Source organism: Rhyacophila brunnea, unplaced genomic scaffold (genome assembly GCF_057557595.1).
Source record: "Rhyacophila brunnea isolate RB1 unplaced genomic scaffold, BYU_Rbru_1.0 scaffold_17, whole genome shotgun sequence".
NCBI classification, from domain to species: domain Eukaryota; kingdom Metazoa; phylum Arthropoda; class Insecta; order Trichoptera; family Rhyacophilidae; genus Rhyacophila; species Rhyacophila brunnea.
In genome coordinates, this window is record NW_028232827.1 from 11,498,856 (window position 1) to 11,520,162 (window position 21,307).

General features: G+C 31.7%; 1 pseudogene; it reads left to right on the forward strand.

Annotated features, from left to right (window-relative positions):
- The window catches only part of LOC147073679 (uncharacterized), a 42,639-nt pseudogene extending 26,396 nt beyond the window's left edge, over positions 1 to 16,243 (forward strand).
- Positions 16,244 to 21,307: the final 5,064 nt, after the last annotated feature.

The window sequence follows — 21,307 nt, forward strand, 5'->3', positions numbered from 1 at the left end:
GACCAGTTTCTGCATTACCACGCTCTCATCTGTGTAACGATTAATTAAATTTAAAATGTGACCCCACCATTTTACGTTATTTTGTCTAGTACAGATATGCAGACGTTTCTTTTGTCAACCTTCAGTAATTAAATATGTATCATATTGAACATACATAATTTTGAAAATACTTCTGAGAAAATATATTATAACCAATAGAACAGATCTAAGACACCCCGCAGGAATCGAACCGACATCTGTCGGGTATCGCGCTCACGCATATAGGCACGATCGGCTTTTGTATTTTAAATCAAAGTAGGTATTACTTTAATTACGAACCGACGTCACGGATCACTCCAAGATTTTTTGTTGTAACTTACTTCAACTTGCTAATAATTTTTAAATAACTATTTCTTTTATTCAACGAAAAATTCACAAGATTTAAGAATGTAATATTCTAATTATTGAACATACATAATTTTGAAAACACCCCAGATAATATTATATTAATTATACCCACTAGAAAAAATCACATTTGAATAAAATACGACGCGTGACGGGATTTGAACCCGTATATCCACTGGTATCACGCCAATATGCTTTAACCAATTAAGCTACAGACCTCCTACTTTTATAATAATTTAAACTAGTAGGTACTACATATTTTTTTAAGTGGGTAAATATCTGAGGAGTTTTGTATGTTGTATGTATGTTCAATATATTATGGAATGTTAAATTTGCAAATCTTGTGAATTATTTGTTGAATAAAAGAAGTGGTTTATAATAATGATTATTTTGTACGACATTATTGTGACCATCCTATAAACCCATTTTAGGGGCTAATTTAATATAGTAGAGTATACGTTTCATAACGTCGCACTCCGGCTCTAGGATGAAAATGATGTAATAAATTCTAAAAATATATTTTTTACATAATATATAATTATCTATGTATTTATATATTATTTATTACTACACATATTAATACAAGGGAATATCATTTGATCTAATTGTACGCAAGGCAATCAGGCAAAGAGGCGTATCAGTGTAGTAAAAAGCGCAAACTTATAAAACGTATAATCTAAGCGTTTAATTTAATTTTAAGTAAAGTTTCCCTGTAAGTATCGACACGAATAATTGAACCCTGTCTGTAAGTTGTCAATTGAAATAAAAATGCCCGACAGGCTTAACTGGGACAGATAAAAAAAGTATACCAACGTAAGCAATAAATACTTGTTTTTTTTTTCATCCATTAATTAGTAGGTATTCTTCGCACGTTCGCGCCATTTTTTTGGTTAAATATTTATTGATCGTGAATCCGCACCGTGACACCGAGAACTCTGTGAATTTGCATCTCCGAGTTGATTGTTTGTCGGCCGACGCCCGACCCGGCGCGGCGTGTCTTCGGCCAGAGTGCGCGTCGCTTGGTCTTTTTCGCGGGAACCGAAAGGGCAACTCGTGCGCGATCTTTAAATAGACACCGCAAACCTGACGGCGATAAATTCCCAGCAAACACGTGAGCAGACTAGGCACTACGAATGTCCATACCTATGCGCTTCTATAGACGATTCTTCTTGGATAACTCTTCCAGAATACATGAGCTATGTCTTATAAACAAATGACACATGTTTTCGGCAACAAGAATCCTTACCAACGGCCTCAGATCCTTCATGTTGTTCAATTATTGAAGATGTGTATCAGTAATAATAACGTCGGCTTAATTCTAACATATCGTAATTCAGTCTAACCTAAGTGTTCAGGAGGCAGTTAACACTAAATATTTCAACTTACTGAATCAAATGCCTATATTTTTTTTGTTGTAGAATAATCTTTCACTACTCTGAATTATACTTTAAACAAAATATTTAATAATTTTTAAATTTCAATGTATCTACAGGACTTACGTGTTATTAGAACTATCAAGCGTATGAGTTACGTGTTATTATCGAGTCAAACGCAGCTAACTCACTGACATTATAGCTTGCAAACTTATGACATACGTGATGTTCGACTGGCTGTCGAGACACTACCATAGATAATATACGACACTACGGAGATACGTTATGTTAGTTTACAATGTTTACATGATTCTATCTCCCTTCCACTTGTATATTTGGATATTAAACAAATGAAATAGATACGTTATCATACTTGTAAATCGAAATTACCAAAACATGAAATCTGAAGAAAAATGACTTTCGATATGTTAGAGAGAACAAGAGAAAAAACAAGGTAGAGAAAAAAAAAGCAAAAAATAATTGTATAGAAAAAGAAATCTTACATGTAAATGTAATAACAGTCTGATACGTACTACTGCTAAAGATTTAGGCAGGCAATATTTTTCAGCGCCGCAGGTGAAAAATAACTAATTTTGAAGAAATATTCTTTCAAAAATTATGATTCAATGTTTGCGGGGCGCACAAAATTGTGTTTTTGCTAGTTGATGTGCAAATACAAATAGCACGTTAATTACAAAATTAATTAAAACTGCCCGCAAGCATTATATATCGTTCCTTCCTTCATCTGCCGCATATAAGCAGTGCATGGCTTTTCTAGCCCCACAGGACGTCACTGTTGTGTTCTTTAAAATGATGTATTATTTTCCATGTGTTAATTAGCTAAATTAGTAATATCATACAATATCCACAGACATTGAAGATGTGGAAAAGCAAACCCTGGAATACAAAACCTAAATACTATGGAATGGTACAAAAGTATTAATAATCAGATTAAGGGGGGACATGCTCGTCGAAGGTCAAAATTGAGTTTTTATTGTATTTTCAAACCATGATCCTGGACACTCCTTAAACATTGTAGATAATCTATTTATATAATTTTGAAGCCTTATTATCCTTTATAGTTATTTTAAACATTTGATGACTGCATGAAGTATTTTTGTTACATAAAATAGTATTCTTTTAAACCTCTCGCTCTAATGTTTTAGAATATAGTCATATTTCGGTACAGAACTGTGCAGTGGTGTTAAGATTTTTTACATTTATTAATTTTTAAACGCATTTATAAAACCATTAGTATAATTTATTACGAGATAATTTTTGTAAAATATTCACGATAAAAAATTATTTTGATAATCTCTGTGATCCCAAATTTGACAAGAATTAGGCATTTTATTATTCAAAAAATCGGCAAGATTAACACATTTGAAGATGATTCTAAAGATATTTATTATAAGCTATGTCTTTGACTATTCAAGTGTGATAAACATCTTATGAATAATGATTGCTTTATAATAATTATTGACCTAAGAAGAAGGGAATGTTTTTTTGAAATACGCCATTTCTTTTGTCATTCCCTAGTAGTTAAGCTACAACATACGGCCGTAGCCATAAAATGACAAACTATAATTAAAATAGGGAGTAAAATTATGTTAACGCGCGTGTTTGAACATGTATCTAACCGAATTTTTTTTTATTTTTTTTTAAACGGTACATGTTCAAACACGCGCGTCAATATCATTTTACTCCCTTCTTTAATTATAGTTTGTCAATTTATGGCTACGGCCGTATGTTGTAGCTTAACCACTAGGGAATGACAAAAGAAATGGCGTATTTCAAAAAAACACTACCTTATTCTTAGGTCAATAATTATTATAAAGCAATCATTATTCATAAAATGTTTATCACACTTAAATAGTCAAAGACATAGCTTATAATAGGTATCTTTAGAATTATCTTGAAATGTGTTAATCTTGCCGATTTTTTGAATAATAAAATGCCTAATTCTTGTCAAATTTGGGATCACAGAGATTATCAATATAATTTTTTATCGTGAATATTTTATAAAAATTATCTCGTAATAAATTATGCTAATAGTTTTATAAATGCGCTTAAAAATTAATAAATGTAAAAAATCTTAACACCACTGCACAGTTATGTACCGAAATATGACTATATTCTAAAACATTAGAGCGACAGGTTTAAAAGAATACTATTTTATGTAACAAAAATACTTCATGCAGTCATCAAATGTTTAAAATAACTATAAAGGATAATAAGGCTTCAAAATTATATAAATATATCATCTACAACGTTTAAGGAGTGTCCAGGATCATGGTTTGAATATACAATAAAAACTCAATTTTGACCTTCGACGAGCATGTCCCCCCTTAATATCGCCTGAAAAAGTTGTAACAAAACAACACAAAATCGTTTTATTGTGGACACAAATAGATATATACAATATATTGTCAAGATTATTATTAAACTTTATAGAAGAATGTAAATTGATATAATGATTTTCATAATTATTTCCGAACCGGAGCAGTAGTTTCGAGAATTTTACGAACCATAGCTGTTGATTTATTATTTAACAAACAATACTAATGAAAAACAAATATAATATGATGGTAAAAACAGTAGGTAAACACGTTGTTGCTTGTCCAAATACATTTTCAATGTCGGTGATATTTGAAATAAGAAAATATAGACTATCGCAACATTTCTCTACTATACAAACAATGATTCAAGGTAGCCGAAATATTTATGACACTGTTTTGTACTACCCAAAAGCTTTATTTTCTTATAATTATAAACAATGATTTAATTCGCTCAAGTACTAGACCACTTTTTCAATGTCATCTTCATCTGTCTATAACTTGCCCCATTCAGACGTTAGCCTTGACTCTGGCAAAATATTTCATAGAGTTGTTCTCTGTTGTTCAAACGATTTTTAAAACAAGCTAATTTTAAAGCCATGTCATCAATGATGAATTTATGGGCAATGAGTGATGTTGAGGCCCCCACGATAAAAAGAAAATAAAAGCAATAAATTCAAACTACCAACGTACCTACCTCGTAAATATATCAATCTAGGCATCTCTCTCCTAGTGTCACATACCGTAACTAAAAATAATTATTATCGAAGATGACAGTGATGGCACATAATAATATTAACGTATGTTTTGTATATTTTTTTCTACAAAATGATTATTTCTAGAGATGTTTTCAAATTATGTAATATATTCAATATATAGAATGTTACATTCTTAAATCTTGTATCTTATTCGTTGAATATACAAATAGTTTATTTTATTGTATACTCAATCTGTGAGAAATACAGATATTTTTACGATTATGGTACTTATAATTTTAAGTATGACCGATTGGAACTGTTTCACGAGCCTCTTTTAAATCTTTTAATGAATCGATTGCGTTAACTACGTCAAATAAAATCGCCGCTGCATGTAATCATCATTGGAAAATCTCGTCAGAGACTAGGAGGCAAATGGAGCAACATGTCGCGGGTCATGATGCTCAATATCTACGTTGATGTCTCGGGTACAATGTTACGCAGTATTTTGCTTGTACGTATCAAGACTCACATCAACTGTCGCAGAGATGTTGCCCAAGGAAGGAGGTTGTGTTGGTCAGTGCTGCGTACCGACATATTTATTTTCACACTGCTGTCATGTCGAGCGACACGTTGTGCATCCACCTACACTAGTCAACACCTGACGCGGGACTGACGCGCGGCCTGTGCGCTCGCTCGCGATGTCCCGCATCACGTAGAAAAAAATGTCGCACTATGTTGCGTGCAACGTTTGGGGAAAGTGCGCAATGCTGCAGCGTCACGTAGACTCTATGTTGCGCGTCGTGTTTGGGACATTTTGTCCCCTAGTGAATACGAGGATGAAGGGTTCGAACCTTTGTTGGACGAATTTCTCCCTTAACTCCTTCGTGGCTTCTCGATTCATGGTTCTCCGCTGCCACTTAGGTACATTTTCTGAAAATTATGCGTTCGTCTTTTAATGACACTATACCTACATTTATTGAGCGGTTGTCTACTCGCCCTGTGACATTCCGGCATTATATCATCTTGGTAATCTACTAACCTCTAACAGTCTATCATATCGCGTGTTTTTGTCTCCCTCCGTATCCATTTTTTTGTGTTCTTACATTTTCATACTACGTTGCGATTTTAATAATTTTTGAACTTATCTGTTGTGTTATTGTTAAAATGTTTTCTGTATCTACTGTTAAGTCTACCAAGTTTTGGGAATCGAGCTGTATCCCATTTTCATGGCAGTTTTCTCTTAGTACACAATGTGCTCAGCCGACAACACGGTCCATCACATCGCGATGTCCAATCTAGATACCTCCATAGACAAAGTGAATTCTTACAGTCAACCCTTTGAGAACTCCAATAGGTACCTACACTATTAACCTAAGTCTTGAACCGATTTAGATTAGCTACCCTAAGCGCCTCAGATAAGACATTTATGAATGCGAACAATCAGTGTAGGGACGTCACGCCAAGGAGGCGCCCTTAGGCAGATATTCCATCCACTTTAATTTGTAGTCTCTTATTTTATGCAAATTTGTTGGGGAACTACATCATAATATATCGTCATCTACTGATGATTAGAGCATTTCAACGAAACATATTTTTACACAACGGTAGTTTAATGGCGTCTGTGGCGCTGACATGTTAAGAGGCCCCCTTTTGAGTTTTTTTCTTTAAAATAAACCTTCATTAGGTATTATAATACAACATAAGAATAATAAGATAGGTCATCAGGATTTTTATTGTTTGTATCTATTATTTTTTAAACTAAGATGTCTACACTTTCTAACAAATCGACCGCATCGCATACTTCATAGAAAACCACCACTGCTCTTAAAAGTTGTAATATTCGTATTCGTTCCTTCATTTGCCGCCCTTTAAAATGTGTCACCCCTAAGTAAAGCATTATTTGTGTCTACCCTTATGGGACGTCACTGCCAACAATATATTTAAAGGATAGAAGAATTACAGTCACGTTGTATGGATTATATAAAGATACTTCTCCGCTACTATGGAAGATGTACCTATTCAGGCGATTTGATTTGACTGCGACAACAGTGGAATCACTATTAATCGTTGTCATTCGCATCTGCCGAAACTGCAAATATTTCAAGAAAATTTCAGCTTGACTCCATGATTAAGGCGATTGAGCTCGTACTTTTCTCTTTAAAAAAACAGGTATTTTCAATACACTGTTAAAGGTAGATACTAAGTAGTAAAAATTATTTCTTTAAAATTCTATTTTGTATTATTCTATTTGAGTTGGAATAGTATAAAACTTAAATCCATTAGAATTTAAATTCAAATTCCATCAAGTGCCCTCGGTCGATACTATTAACATTTCTTTAAAACTTTATACGTAGTACTTTTATGTAGGTACTTATTGCTTTCTTATTTTTTTAATTACGTAACTATATCAAATGCATTACAAATAGACGGGTCTGTTTTCAAATTTGGCTAAAACAGCTCTTTCAAAAGACTTAATTTTCATTTTAGAGATATATATTGTAAGAAAGAATTATGGAGAATAATATGCTATATTGATTGATCCTCGCTTTTTTATATTTCAAAAAATAAAGAGTTTTTTACATTTTAATTTTAGGGAGAGAGATTGACGAGTTTGAACATTTTTTTTCATAAAAAATATTCTATAGAACAAAAAGAAAAATATTTTGTATTGTAATTTAACATCTTTTTGAGTTTGAGACTCAAGCAATTTGGTTACCTTGTGCCCTTTTGGCAAATCCAGTTCTATAGACATGATTGTAACAAGATTGTAACAAAAGAATAATATTCTGCTAGTAGCGGACAATCACGGACTAATTTACTTTACTGCATTTTGAAAATAAGAAATCACTTGTGAACAGCCATATATTTTTCTGTTGTGTCAATTAACGCGTTTGAAAATGGAATTGCAAAACATGTCTTTGCATTCACACTAGCACCCAACAGCATCATTTGAAATAGTTAACTCTCATTTCGCGAAGATTTACAGACACGATGTTGGCACAACACGTTTCGCGCCTTAAAGCATGGTCCGGCGTCCACACGGTCCGCCATTACGTTAATTAAATCGTGCAAATATGGTCATGTTGTAGGCCTGTTTTGAATTTATTTCGCGGGTTTGCATCTCCCGGCCATTGCATTCTTACATACATAGGTACCTACTCACCGCGAAAGCGCTCGAGATCGCAATGACAGATCGTCTTATGTTACTAACTTCATGTCGTTAATTTGTTAGAATTGCCATACCAAAAAATTAAGATAATTTATACCTAGCAACCAACAATTATTAATTAATGTTTGTTATAATATACCGAACATAATTATTATAGAGCCAAAATCTTGATTTCAAATATTATAGTACTAACTATTAGGCTTTAGTTTTTCGGTGTATCGGGCTCGTTGAAGAAGCCAATGGTGTGAAAGTCTCATTTGAATATACGAATGAGCTCCATGCCTATTTGTAGGTGAGCATACAAAGGAGAGGTTTTCGGGTCTGGACCCCCCCCCCTCCTCAGAAACTAAAAGAAATAGGTACAACTCAATTAGGTAAATGGAATATTTTTTCTTCTTTTTCTTCGTTAGGCTTTCATGACTGATGATCGTGCCTCGGATGATTTGGCTGTCGAACAACCTTTTCAGCGGATTGGCTTCTCTCGGCATTCTACGATATACAAGGTATATGGAACTTGCACTCATAAATTGGTGCAACTATCTATGGCATGCAATTCTTACTTTAATATTCTGGTGCGACATGTCTAAGAGTCAATAAAGCGCGGATAACACAAACGGACACTAACAAATCTTTTAATTAACTTGTGAATTCGACAGCTTGCAATTACTTATAGGCGAATACCCTTAGTTATACCTGTAGGCCAAATATTTATCGCTAGATTCAAAGTGCGCAGTATCTGAGTATTGTGAATGTACCAGGAAAAGTGCGCAATTCCGCGGGTGGGGTAAATGGCACTTGCTAGAATTTGTTAACCCTGTCCCGTTCCACCGACTTAAAAATCAATTTAAAAAAAATAGAATATTCATTTTTTTTTCAAAATGGACCCCTCCCTCTTTTCTATGTACCTGCTATTTTAGTCTGTGAGCAATCTCACCATACATATTATTTATCTGTAGTTTTTGATTAATTTAATATATAATTCATTACGAGATAGGTATACAATTTTATTATATTTTGTGAGCATTTCCTTTTCGACAAACCAAATTATCTAAATTATATTTATAAAATGCATTTTTATTTGTATTTAATCTAGGTAAATATTAGATGTGTAGACCAAAGACCACAGATATATATCTCTAGTCTATAATATAAAGAAACAAAATCCCGAGATAATCGTAGTTAATGATAAACTGCTTGGCTGACACAAAAACAAGATAAACACAAAATGTCATAAATTACCTAGAGGATAAGACAGTGTTGCTAGTTTTTTTTTTAATATAAAACATAGACAATGTGACAAATTGTTATGAGAAGATTTCAAATGTATAATGATGGGTATAATTATTTTATTCTAATCCGTGTAAATGGCGCTGTAATTCCAAGAATGACTCACCTATCATTGGACGATTTAAATAATGGCCGGATGGAGTGTTGAATAGATAGTCGACCGGCGAAGAAAATGACCCGTCATTCACTTCCTGGAGTGATGACAGAATCGGTGTGGAAGATTTGAAGCGATAGCAATAATATTACAATTTCAATTCGGACATAATTGGTGACACTTTTGTGTACCGATAAAATTTCAAAATGTCCCAGCTACCGTAGAGCAAAGACATATTGTTTTAATCTCGATTTATAAATAAATTACAAGGTGTGAGTCGGGTTGAATTTGGCATGCTATTTTGTAAACAATATGTCTCCTGATTCAGAACACGAACCCAAATCAAAGAATTTGGACTATAAATAGAAGGAACCTTATACGTCATTATTCCGTTATGATGTATGAAATTATTTATCAAACGCATAAAGTATGGATAAGTTGGTAAACTCCACCAATATTAATATTACTCAGTTGGCATTCTGATTTTATGGCATACGCATTTGCTGCCATTTTCTTTATGTTCAATATGTTTGCTTCACAAATTTTACAGTATTTTTCAACTAAATAATAATGCCGATACGTATTATTATTTTAGCTGTTTATCTACTCATTGTGATGGATTGTCTTTTAAACTTTTCGCAAATTGAAAAACAATGTTTTAAACAAAGGTCTCAAACAAGAAGGGGTTTTTTTAAACATATTTGACGGATTAAGGGATTATTATTTATATAAACCTATCATCTTTATTCATCATCATCTTATCATCAGAGCATCTTTTGGGATTTTGCATGAGGACAACCATGTTCCTTGGGGACCTTGGCGCGAGTCTGACTACGTATATATACCGTAGCCAAGGATCTCAGAAATAATGGGATCTTAAATTCCTAACGGGTAAAAAGAAGCAGGCAACTGATCTCAAGTAAGGAAGAATACGTCATACTTCGAATACACTGACTACTGCTCTCGGCTTATGCATTGACGCTAATTTAATATTGGTGTATTACAGACAATATTGCACGTCTGTAATGCGTGGTTCATTTTCGTAGGACACTCACACATTCAAAACCCTGCGTCAAACTTTACTGTATTGGTATTAAAACCTACCGGATTTCTATTTGTGACCATAGGTCCTATATAATTTAATATATTTTCGTGTCTTTCACTGTTAAAAATCATGACTCTTGGTTATATTTTTCCAATGAACCCTGAATAAAATTCTTCTATTATTAAGCGTCTTTCACTTTGTTGGAATATCGTAAAGGTAACCTTCCTCTTCCACATCATAGCTTTTTTCCATTTTACTATGTCACCAATTAACTGCAGAATACACAGGCAACATCTTATTATTATTTTGAAGCAAGTGCATAAAAAAATATGTAAAAACTATTAGAAAAAGACAGCTGCTAAATTAAAATTAAAACTGAGTAGAGAGGGGGTGGGAATTAAAATAATTTTTTATACATTTCTTCTACTTCAGATATGATAAAAATAATAAACCCGTAGACATATCCATTAGATGTATACGTAGTGACTTCAGTTCTTGACGAGAACTTTAACTTCTAGCACTAAGTTTGTCTGTTAATATTATCTTTTTTTAAACATTATTAATGATGTTGTTTACAATCGTGATGATTATTCCATCAAAAATAATCAATTTAACCGGTCAGCTGAAGTAATTCAATCTTTTGTGTACATACACACATTCTATTAATGATATTACTATCATCGGAATCAGGGATGGTCAACGTATTTTTCAAATTGATGTTTTGTATAAACACATATTCACGATCTATAAACCAAATTCACATAATAAATGAGAAAACAACACGTTACTCGTAGTATAGGGTTTCATCAGTATGCATTCATTTCAGGGAATACAGAATTAATGGGAAGTAAAATACCTAATGGGTGTGATTTAATAGGCAACCAATCTCATTATGTGAATAATACATGTGTAATTGTACGTGTTTATAAAAACAAAATTTTTAAACAAACATACATTGAATTGATTTGGTTTCTTTCCTGTGAGTATATTTTTTATATTTTTCAAGTATCAAGGCGCGAACATGTAAAGAGTATGTATGTTTATGTGTTTTAAGATGATCTAGTCTGGTCGCGTATGCATTTAATGAAAATATTAAAATCTGCTTTGAAATTGAAACAAATGCAGTGTTATCATCATAATAAGAAAATTAACTGATATATTAGTATGATTGTGGTTAATTGATTAAAAGTCAGCCAGTTTAATTTTTGTTTCAAATTTGCAGTGAAAATGACGACGCAAAAGCGGTCAAACAGCGGACAATTAATGAGTTGTATTAACAAGCAAACAATTTAAAATGTAACTTAGCCTTGATTTTCGGTACGTTTTTGAGAGAGAGTACGTGTAATATCATCAAGCCTGTTTCAATAAAATAAAGTTAATTGTGTTTAACTGTCATATACCTATATGTGATTTGTCAATTAATGTTAAAAACACAGATTTTTAATAAAATCCTTCGGGAGTTCCGACCTAAAATGAAATATACGTTAAGAATTATTACACCATCACCTCGAAACAAAATCACGACATATAGTTTTCTGCCATTCATTGTAAAGTAACATAATGAAGATAGTTACAATATATACATACTATATAATTTATTAGATTTAAAAAAAATAGACTCGTTATAACGTTATGGATTTATATAGCATCTATTTATAAAGTAAAATAAAATATTTATATAAATATTTATCTGTATTACATATTATATTATTTGGAAAGTGATTGAGGTTGTTTTTATGAATATGTTTGATAAACAATTGCAAACAAATATTGACTTTTATAAGTCTAAAACTATTTCTTTATTAAGTCTTAAATTTAAATCGCCCAATACTATGTTCTGTCTGTCAAACAGTTAAAATCGTAAATCACACAGCATTCAAAAATCCAGGGATGTATAATTTTGAAAATTACATTCCGATCGACCACACTTGGCCACACCTGATCTATATGAAAAACGTGAGTGGCAATAATAACTTTATACATAGACATACTTAATTTGACACGAAATTATTGCGCTGTATGTAATAGATAAGGCATTTTATCATAAGATACGATGGCAGTTCAATTTCAAAATTTTCAATAGGACGTATACGTCATTAATAAGATACTATATTATATATATATATTTATAATTTACAGCAGTAGTGATGAAAACATACTTTTGATTGACACCTTATTTATATTTATGTAATTTCGTATTTGAAGCTAAGACCAGTTATATCAGTGATCAGCAACATTTCTTTTCACGGGGTCAAATTTAATATCGTAGAATATTGAAGTTAATGACCTCACCGAACTACACCCGATCTTAATCAGGCTATCATATGACACTCCGCTTAATCTAAGGCAACAGTATTTTTTATGACGTAGAATATATTAACGCATCTTATATACACAAGACTGCTATCGGCCGCTATCGACGGTAGTTTATCATATGCGTGTATATATGTATTATAATTGTTACAATAATTTAATTTTAAAGTTGTAAATTTTAATATTTGACATAAATCTAGTCTCTCTATAAATTTTGGCCGCTTGTAACTTATGGACCGGACGAAACTGTGTATTAGCACTTACTCAGAATAAACATTTTTTTTTATCCTAACTCTTTTCGACTAGCATTATATTAAAAAAACGGATATAATTTCTGATAAAAATAATATATATATATATATAGATATTATCTATATATAGATAATTTCAATGCCAACACTTTTTGTGTGTATTATAAACCAACAACAATGTGTGTCAATTACATTCATCTACCTACTGTCGGTGTAAAGTGTTTTGACATTTTGACAGAAGAGGCGGTAGAATTGTCAGATTTCGATATGAGGGGTCAAAAGGTTCTCATTGTGTTAAAGATGACTGACTCGAATCTTCAACACATCTTTTATGGGGAATAAAAGATCTCTTTAATAAGATAAAATGATACACGAGTGTTCACGTCTATAAACTTTAAAAAATCAGGGTCTGATTAATTTTAAGAAATTTGAATATTTAGTAGGTACTAAAAATATATTTATATTTATTTATATCTGTAATAACACTGATTATTAATAGTGTTTTTGGTACAAGTCGGTTTACAGGAAGCCAGGCGGGAACCGTGTTAATTTTCGTAACCAATTACGTAACATTCATGAATTAACCTAACCTAACCTAACTTAACCTAACAAATAATCCGGTATATTGGTTATTTTCAAAATTTGTTTGCCGCTGGCTTCCTGTAAACCGACAAGAACGCAAACCTATTCTTTCACATTGGAATTATTTTTGTAAGTTTACACTGTTTTTTTAACCCACTTTAAACCTACAACAATTCACCGACACAGGTGTGTCATAGATATATGCTAGGTGTGTCGTAATATATTCGTATGTCATAACATATAATATGTCTAAAACATTTCTTTAAAGTAGGGGACTTACTTAATAAATAAATTACTATGAGCATCATAATTGATTTAAACTTTGTATTATCCCATTTGAGTCATTTATTGCGACCCGGCTTAACGGCCCACATGCTCGTCGTAGGTCAAAATTGAGTTTTTATTGTATTTTCAAACCATGATCCTCGACACTCCTTAAACGTTGTAGATAATCTATTTATATAATTTTGTAGCCTTATTATCCTTTATAGTTATTTCAAACATTTGATGACTACATAAAGTATTTTTGTTACATAAAATAGTATTCTTTTAAACCTCTCGCTTAAAGTAAAATAAGAGTATAATAATAACCGTAATAAATTTAAGAGTGAAATTATGTTAACGCGCGTGTTTGAACATGTACCTAACCGATTTTTTTTTTAAATTTTTAAACGGTACATGTTCAAACACGCGCGTTAATATCATTTTACTCCCTACTTATATTATAGTTTGTCAATTTATGGCTACGGCCGTACGTTGTAGCTTAACCACTGGGGAATGACAAAAGAAATGGCGTATTTCAAAAAAACACTACCTTATTCTTAGGTCAATAATTATTATAAAGCAAACATTATTCATAAGATGTTTATCACACTTGAATGGTCAAAGACATAGCCTATAATAAATATCTTTAGAATCATCTTCAAATGTGTTAATCTTGCCGATTTTTTGAATAATAAAATGCCTAATTCTTGTCAAATTTGGGATCACAGAGATTATCAATATATTTTTTTATCGTAAATATTTTACTAAAATTATCTCGTCATAAATTATACTAATAGTTTTATAAATGCGTTTAAAAATTAATAAATGTAAAAAATCTTAACACCACTGCACAGTTATGTACCGAAATATGACTATATTCTAAAACATTAGAGCGAGAGGTTTAAAAGAATACTATTTTATGTAACAAAAATACTTTATGCAGTCATAAAATGTTTAAAATAAATATGAGGGATAATAAGGCTTAAAAATTATATAAATAGATTATCTACAACCTTTAAGGAGTGTCCAGGATCATGGTTTTAAAATACAATAAAAACTCAATTTTGACCTACGACGAGCATGTCCCCCCTTAAGGAAATATGCGCGATCACAAATGACAAATTTCCAGGCAGAATATAGTTAATTCTGGTTCATATGTGTAACAAATTAAATTGAATTGAATGTAAATTCATTAATATTAATTATTAATTTTTGTTTCAGGTACATCGGCCGACGAGCTACCTCCACTTTTCTGTCAGACGTGGCGTAGTGAAGCTTACAACATATTACCAAACGAAGACGTTGAAATCATTGAAGCTACAGTGATTCAAATATGGTGGAGCGAATGGGATCCTGGTTCTCTTGGGTCAGCCACGCCATTACTAATATCCTGCGCGTTGGATTCTTCAAGAAACAGTGATAACGGTCAGCTCATCACATCAATCGTTACAAACCCTTGTGAAAGAGCATTAAACAGTTTATCAGTGAAACAACATCATAGTGGTCCATTCATGAGAAACTTTACAGTATGCGTAAAAGACATGTATTTTAAAAATGACATCTCGATTAGGCTTATTGAATGGTTTGAACTTTTAAAAATATTAGGCGCCGAAAAGGTCGATGTTTATATTGGATCTATACCTAAATTAGTTAGTAGAGTTTTGGATTATTATGTAGAAACTGGAGTAGCATCAGTTCATCCAGCGCCAAGAAAATTAGCTTCAACTCTTTGGCAACGACGTCGCGACCATCTTCTCGCTTACAACGACTGCCTTTATAGAAATTTACGCGAATCGCGCTACGTGATACCGTTAGACGTCGATGAAGTAATAGTTCCTAGAAGAGTGGAAACTTGGCAAGAACTTTTAGTAGATTTAAAGAGTTTAGAAAATGATACGCCAGGAGCCGCGTCGTTAGCTGTCAGCAATGCGTTTTTCTTTGACTCGTTCACCGCAGAAAACACTGATAAATATTCAAAAACTACCAAAGTAAATAATAAACTAAATAACATAGATTTTGAATATACAACAGATTCTGCAAGAATACGTAGTGAAATGGATCAGAATAGTAATTTTAAAGATGTGTATAGACAAAGTGAAAATAGTTGGGATAAGTTTGGTGAAAGTGGTCAAGTTTTTCCGCACACCCTGAGGCATGTGTATAGATCTGAGTTCATAAGCCCAGCGCCTCAGTACAGCAAGAGTTTCGTCTCCACGTCAAGAGCTTTGACAGTATTCAATCACTATGCGTTGAGTGCATTGATGGGCGCCGAACGTGCACGTGCAGTAGCTCCTGCCGTGGCGCTCTTGCATCACTACAAAGCCACGTGCAGACCAGCTCTGGTTGACTGTCACAGGTACACCGAGATCACAGTGAAGGACAATGGACTCAAGCGATTTGCTAACAGATTGATTGTTAATATTAATAAGGTTCTGGGTGAAATTTGAACAATAGCATTTTAATCATATTATAACATTTGTACCATAAATTTAGTTAAGGTTTTAATAATAATATAATATTAAAGTGTATTATTGAGATATTTTTTAAACAATTTTAATTTGAAAATATGTTGTTTTAAATAAAACATTGGCTGATCAAACGACACAATATAAAATATATTATGAGTACCTATTAGCAATAATTTATTATAAATGAAAACATAATATTATACATAGAGGTTGCGCTCTAGAAATCTGGCTTCAAAAATTCTCGTGAAATTAATCTTCAACGAGATTCTCGAGAATCCGTTACAAGGAAAAAGTAACAAAGGGAATACTCTTGAAACGGAAAAAGAAAACTGCTCGTTGGTTGATTATGAACGGAATTTCTTAAATTTATCCGTGATTTTCAGCATGTAGAAGTAAATATAAACTTAGAAAAATCAATAAACTTCTCGAGAAAACAAATATTAATATTGTTGAATTCTCGAATCTTGAGAAATTAAAAATATTGTGATATCACAAACTCTAATTTTTAAGTATTTTTTTTTATAATTTCCACTATATAGTATTATATAGGCATCTATTCCCAATAACCGATATGTCCACAACTCAATATGTATAGTAAATCACGTTTGTGTTTCGACCAAAAATGGTTGGTTGGCTTTTTTTAGTATTGTATTAGGTATATTTTCATATATGCACATTTTTGTATGCCGATAAATCACTAATTTATTATAATCAATATAATTGAGCATAATATCAGCATTCGTTTCTATCATTTTAATTTGTTAGATTATGAGAGTTATTACGTTTTTAATCATTTTTTTTGATTATTTTTTAGGGATTTGGAACTCATAAATCATTTTTGTTTGTTGGATTTTGACCACGTTTTTTGAAAATGTACCCATCATATTAAGATATTAACATAAACGAATACAATAAATTAGTCATTGTTAAGCATATCTACCATATTTTGTAAAACATAGATACTAACGTACAAACTAAATTTTGTCATATTTTTTATCGTTGTCATAATATATCAAGAAGTATTCATTAGGAAAATGATTTAATAAATTTCATGAATACATGATACATGAAAATTCAGCTACAAAGTTATCCAAAATTAATTAACCAGAATTATATCCCTTTTTCGTGTTCAAACAGTTTTCTTATGTATAGGTACATAATTAGAACCATGCAAAACTGAAAATACTTTGATTATTAACAAACAATTTAAATTGTTAAATGCATATTAAAATTGTGGATACTTCGTTTAAAGATATTTTTTTTTGTATTTCTTATAACTACTGAATAATTGTATTTTCCTATTCAATATATTCTTTTTATTGTAATGGTAAAAAAATCTTTATAACTCAAAAGCTACTATCTTATTGAAATGGAACAATTCAAAAACATTTAAAAAAGGAACACGTATGAAATTGAATATTCAAAAGTAGATCGCTGCCCTACATACTTACTTTTGTTACTGTAAAAAAAAGTCCGAAAGAAGTATACAATAAATCACAAAAGAAAGTCGAATCACGATGTCGACTTAATCTCTTTTGCATTATTGAAAAGCAGTGAAAGGTCTGTAACTCGTAACTGTGATTAAATGCTCGTACTTTATTGTATAATAAAATTTTAAAGAATACTTTTATTTTTTCTACTGAAATTTGGTACAAGTGTTCTATTTCGAACTAGCCTGTATACAGACAACGATTTAATGTTTGAAGGCTAAAATGAAGACTAAAATATGAATTAGTTTATATTTAAATATTATATTTTGATGATTTCCAATTATAATCTATGTTAATTTTATTGGTAATAGATTCCTTAACAAAATCTAGTCAATTTCATAAAATAAATCTATCTAATAAACTGTACTGTCTGTGTTTTCTTTCAAACCTCGTAATTTATCTTCTTATCGAAACCATATTGCACTTAAGTTATGTAGTGGGTTAGTGATTTGTTGAGCTATCACTAGGGCCGTCATCTCGATAGAAAAAGTGTCTATACCCAATATCAGTATCGTATCGAGAGTATATATCGATATTTTTGACGGCCCTAGATATCACTATGTCATATGCCATTGAATTTAGGAGGGGGATCAATTCTAAAATAAGACACTATCATAAATATATAGGCTTATAAAGAAGTCTACAAGCTATAGGGATGTACTGCTAAATAAAGTAGTGCCGGGTAACTGTTTTGAAGAATCTCGACTGACAAAATATCGGATTTAACCGCGAAAAACGGGTAATGGGTTTTCTTAATATCACTTAGGACCGACTAATCCCTTCATTCACATTTTTGCACAGGTTACTGGATGTAAATAAATTTATGTATTTATTTTTCATGTTAAAAATACCATCGACATAATTTTCTTATTTTTACGTAATTCAACAATATTATTGTGCTGGGCGCGTTCCGTCCTGGAAAAAAGTTCCGGGTCGCCGACCCAGTACGCACCGAACCCACAATATTACTAATCGTCAATGAGATGACGTTAAATTTCAAAAATATATTTTTAACAAATCGAAGGGTGAAAAAAATTTGAAGTAGTTTTAGACACTTACGTAAAATATTTTTTGAAAATGTGAGTTAGGGGGTTCTAAAAGTAACAAAATATCTATGACATCATTTATTCTAGACATATATTTTTAAATATTTAGTTAGTGTATTTTCAAGTCAAAAATAATATTTCGTGTTTTTTTATATGCTCTACAATTATTATTATTGAAACCTTGTATTAACACTGCATTATAAAAAAGTTATTGCTGTCCTTGAAAAAATCCAACGCCGATCCTGACTCCTCAAGATGGTAGATATATGCCATGGACTACAGCTGCGAAGCGACATTTCTTGTAATAATAGCGGCGATTTTCATTGACGCAGATGACGCTATCGATTCGACAGGGCTTTTAAATAGAGGGCATAAAACAGTTCCAACAAACCAGTCATGTTATTTTAATGTAATTGGTTAGTCGGGTACTACACGAACTACTGTGCACCAAATATCGACATAAGCTACAAAATCATTCAACATTAATTAAACAGTAGAGGTATCAAAAGGTTTATTTTTGTGGAAGGGAAATTCAACCCTTCAAGCTCTTCAGCGGACAGATTTTTCATTGCATCGCATTTCTTTGTGTGGAAATTTTTCTTTTCTTTTGAAATATAATATATTGATGTAAAAATATATTCAAACTAAGAAACACTTAATATAATTAATTATATATTTAAAAAGTGAGGATATGGCATATATACAAAAAAAAAATCTCTGCAAATACTTACGCATGATACTGTCCAGCTTCTGATGTGAGTAAGGTTTGGCAGACAGGAACATGACTAAGAGTAATTTAATAACATGTGCTTGTTAACCAAAAAAAAATACTAAAGCATCGGTGAATTTTGCATGTCCGAGTCAGCTAATTTCTAACAAGTGAAAGAAAAAAACATGATTATTCGCTGTATTACAATACACTGACTTAAATTAATATAAAATAATTTTATGGACAAAAGACGAACAAAAAAATTCCTTTCTTGGCTTAGGTAAAAAAAAACTAACATTATATTCATGTAAGATTTTTTGTTGTTGCAAATCATGTATTATTCACAATAGAAACGTTGAGTTCTGATAGTAATTAAAACTTGTTATAACATATAAAAAAAACAATATTTGAACCACTTTGTTTGCAATGCCGATTATATGCAGGCCGTGGCATTTAAATGGGAATTACGATGGTAGTGCTAGTTATTAATTACTTTAAAATTATTACGATGTAAGTATTTCATTATGTAACAATCATAATTGTCCACAAACAGATTGACACATTATATGAGAGTGTGCAAACGTCATATACAAACAATGTTAAAAAGCAGTTCGATGAGCCTAATAATTAATTTTGATAGATGTCTATTCAATCATCCGCCTAAACAGCTGTTAGGGGTTCACAGCACCCAGGCGGTAGTATTCAGGGAGTGGTAAAATACACAGAAAATCTTAGACTACAGATACCTACATCCAGAAAATACATTTTATAATACCTATGTAGGTAACTAATATTTTAATATATTCCATTCAATTAGACAATTACATAATATGTAAACTGAATTTAATATTGAAATATATGAAGTACCTACGTGTGTTGCATACTGCTGAAGGGTGATACTTTGTTAACACAATGCTTACGGGCCCTTTTAATTTATTTTGTAATTAACGTGTTAATTTGCATTTGAAAAGTAATTAGCAAAAACACAATTTTGTGCGGCCCGTACGCTATGGGTTAAGTAATGCAAAATATATTTAAACACAAAATGTTTCTGCAAAGACGTAATTGTATATATCCAGGAATTGAGATATTCATTCAACTACAATAGTATTTGAAAGGGCATTAGTATTAATGAATTATCTAATTTAATGGATATAACGGTAATTCGCCTGCGGCGGAATAAAAAAATACAAAATAATTTTAATTACTTATAATAATTTTACTATAACTATTTTCATCTCTTGTATATTTATAAATATATTTTTTTAATTAGGGGAGGAAAGGGGTGGTAATTTTGTGTTGGCACCTGGGCGGTAACCACCCTTAGCGCGATCCCTAATTTATTTCATTTTTCATATAAGTATAATATATTTACGTATTAATAGATATATTATTCTTTCTTCAATATCTTTGGTGTAATTACATCGTGACAGTCATGAAACATTTACTATAGTTTATTAACGTCGGTCATCTCACACAACTTAAACTTCGAAATGATACATCTAACTTTTACCAATGGCGCAAATTGCAATACTTATATATGATGAAGTTTGTAAAAACATGCTCGGTTTTATATGAAAGAAAAAAACAAAACATAACACAATGCATCAATTATTACGTAAGTACGTCATTATTTTCCTTGCGGTACTTTACCTGCGCGCATCGTGGATTTTATTTTTTGTGTCATTAGGCAAAACACAGAGACGCAATATTGCTATGCTTTATATTGTGAAGATACGCATTGTAGATAAATGACGGGTGGTGGTGGGCACTTAACGTATGTAGAATGAATAACTGC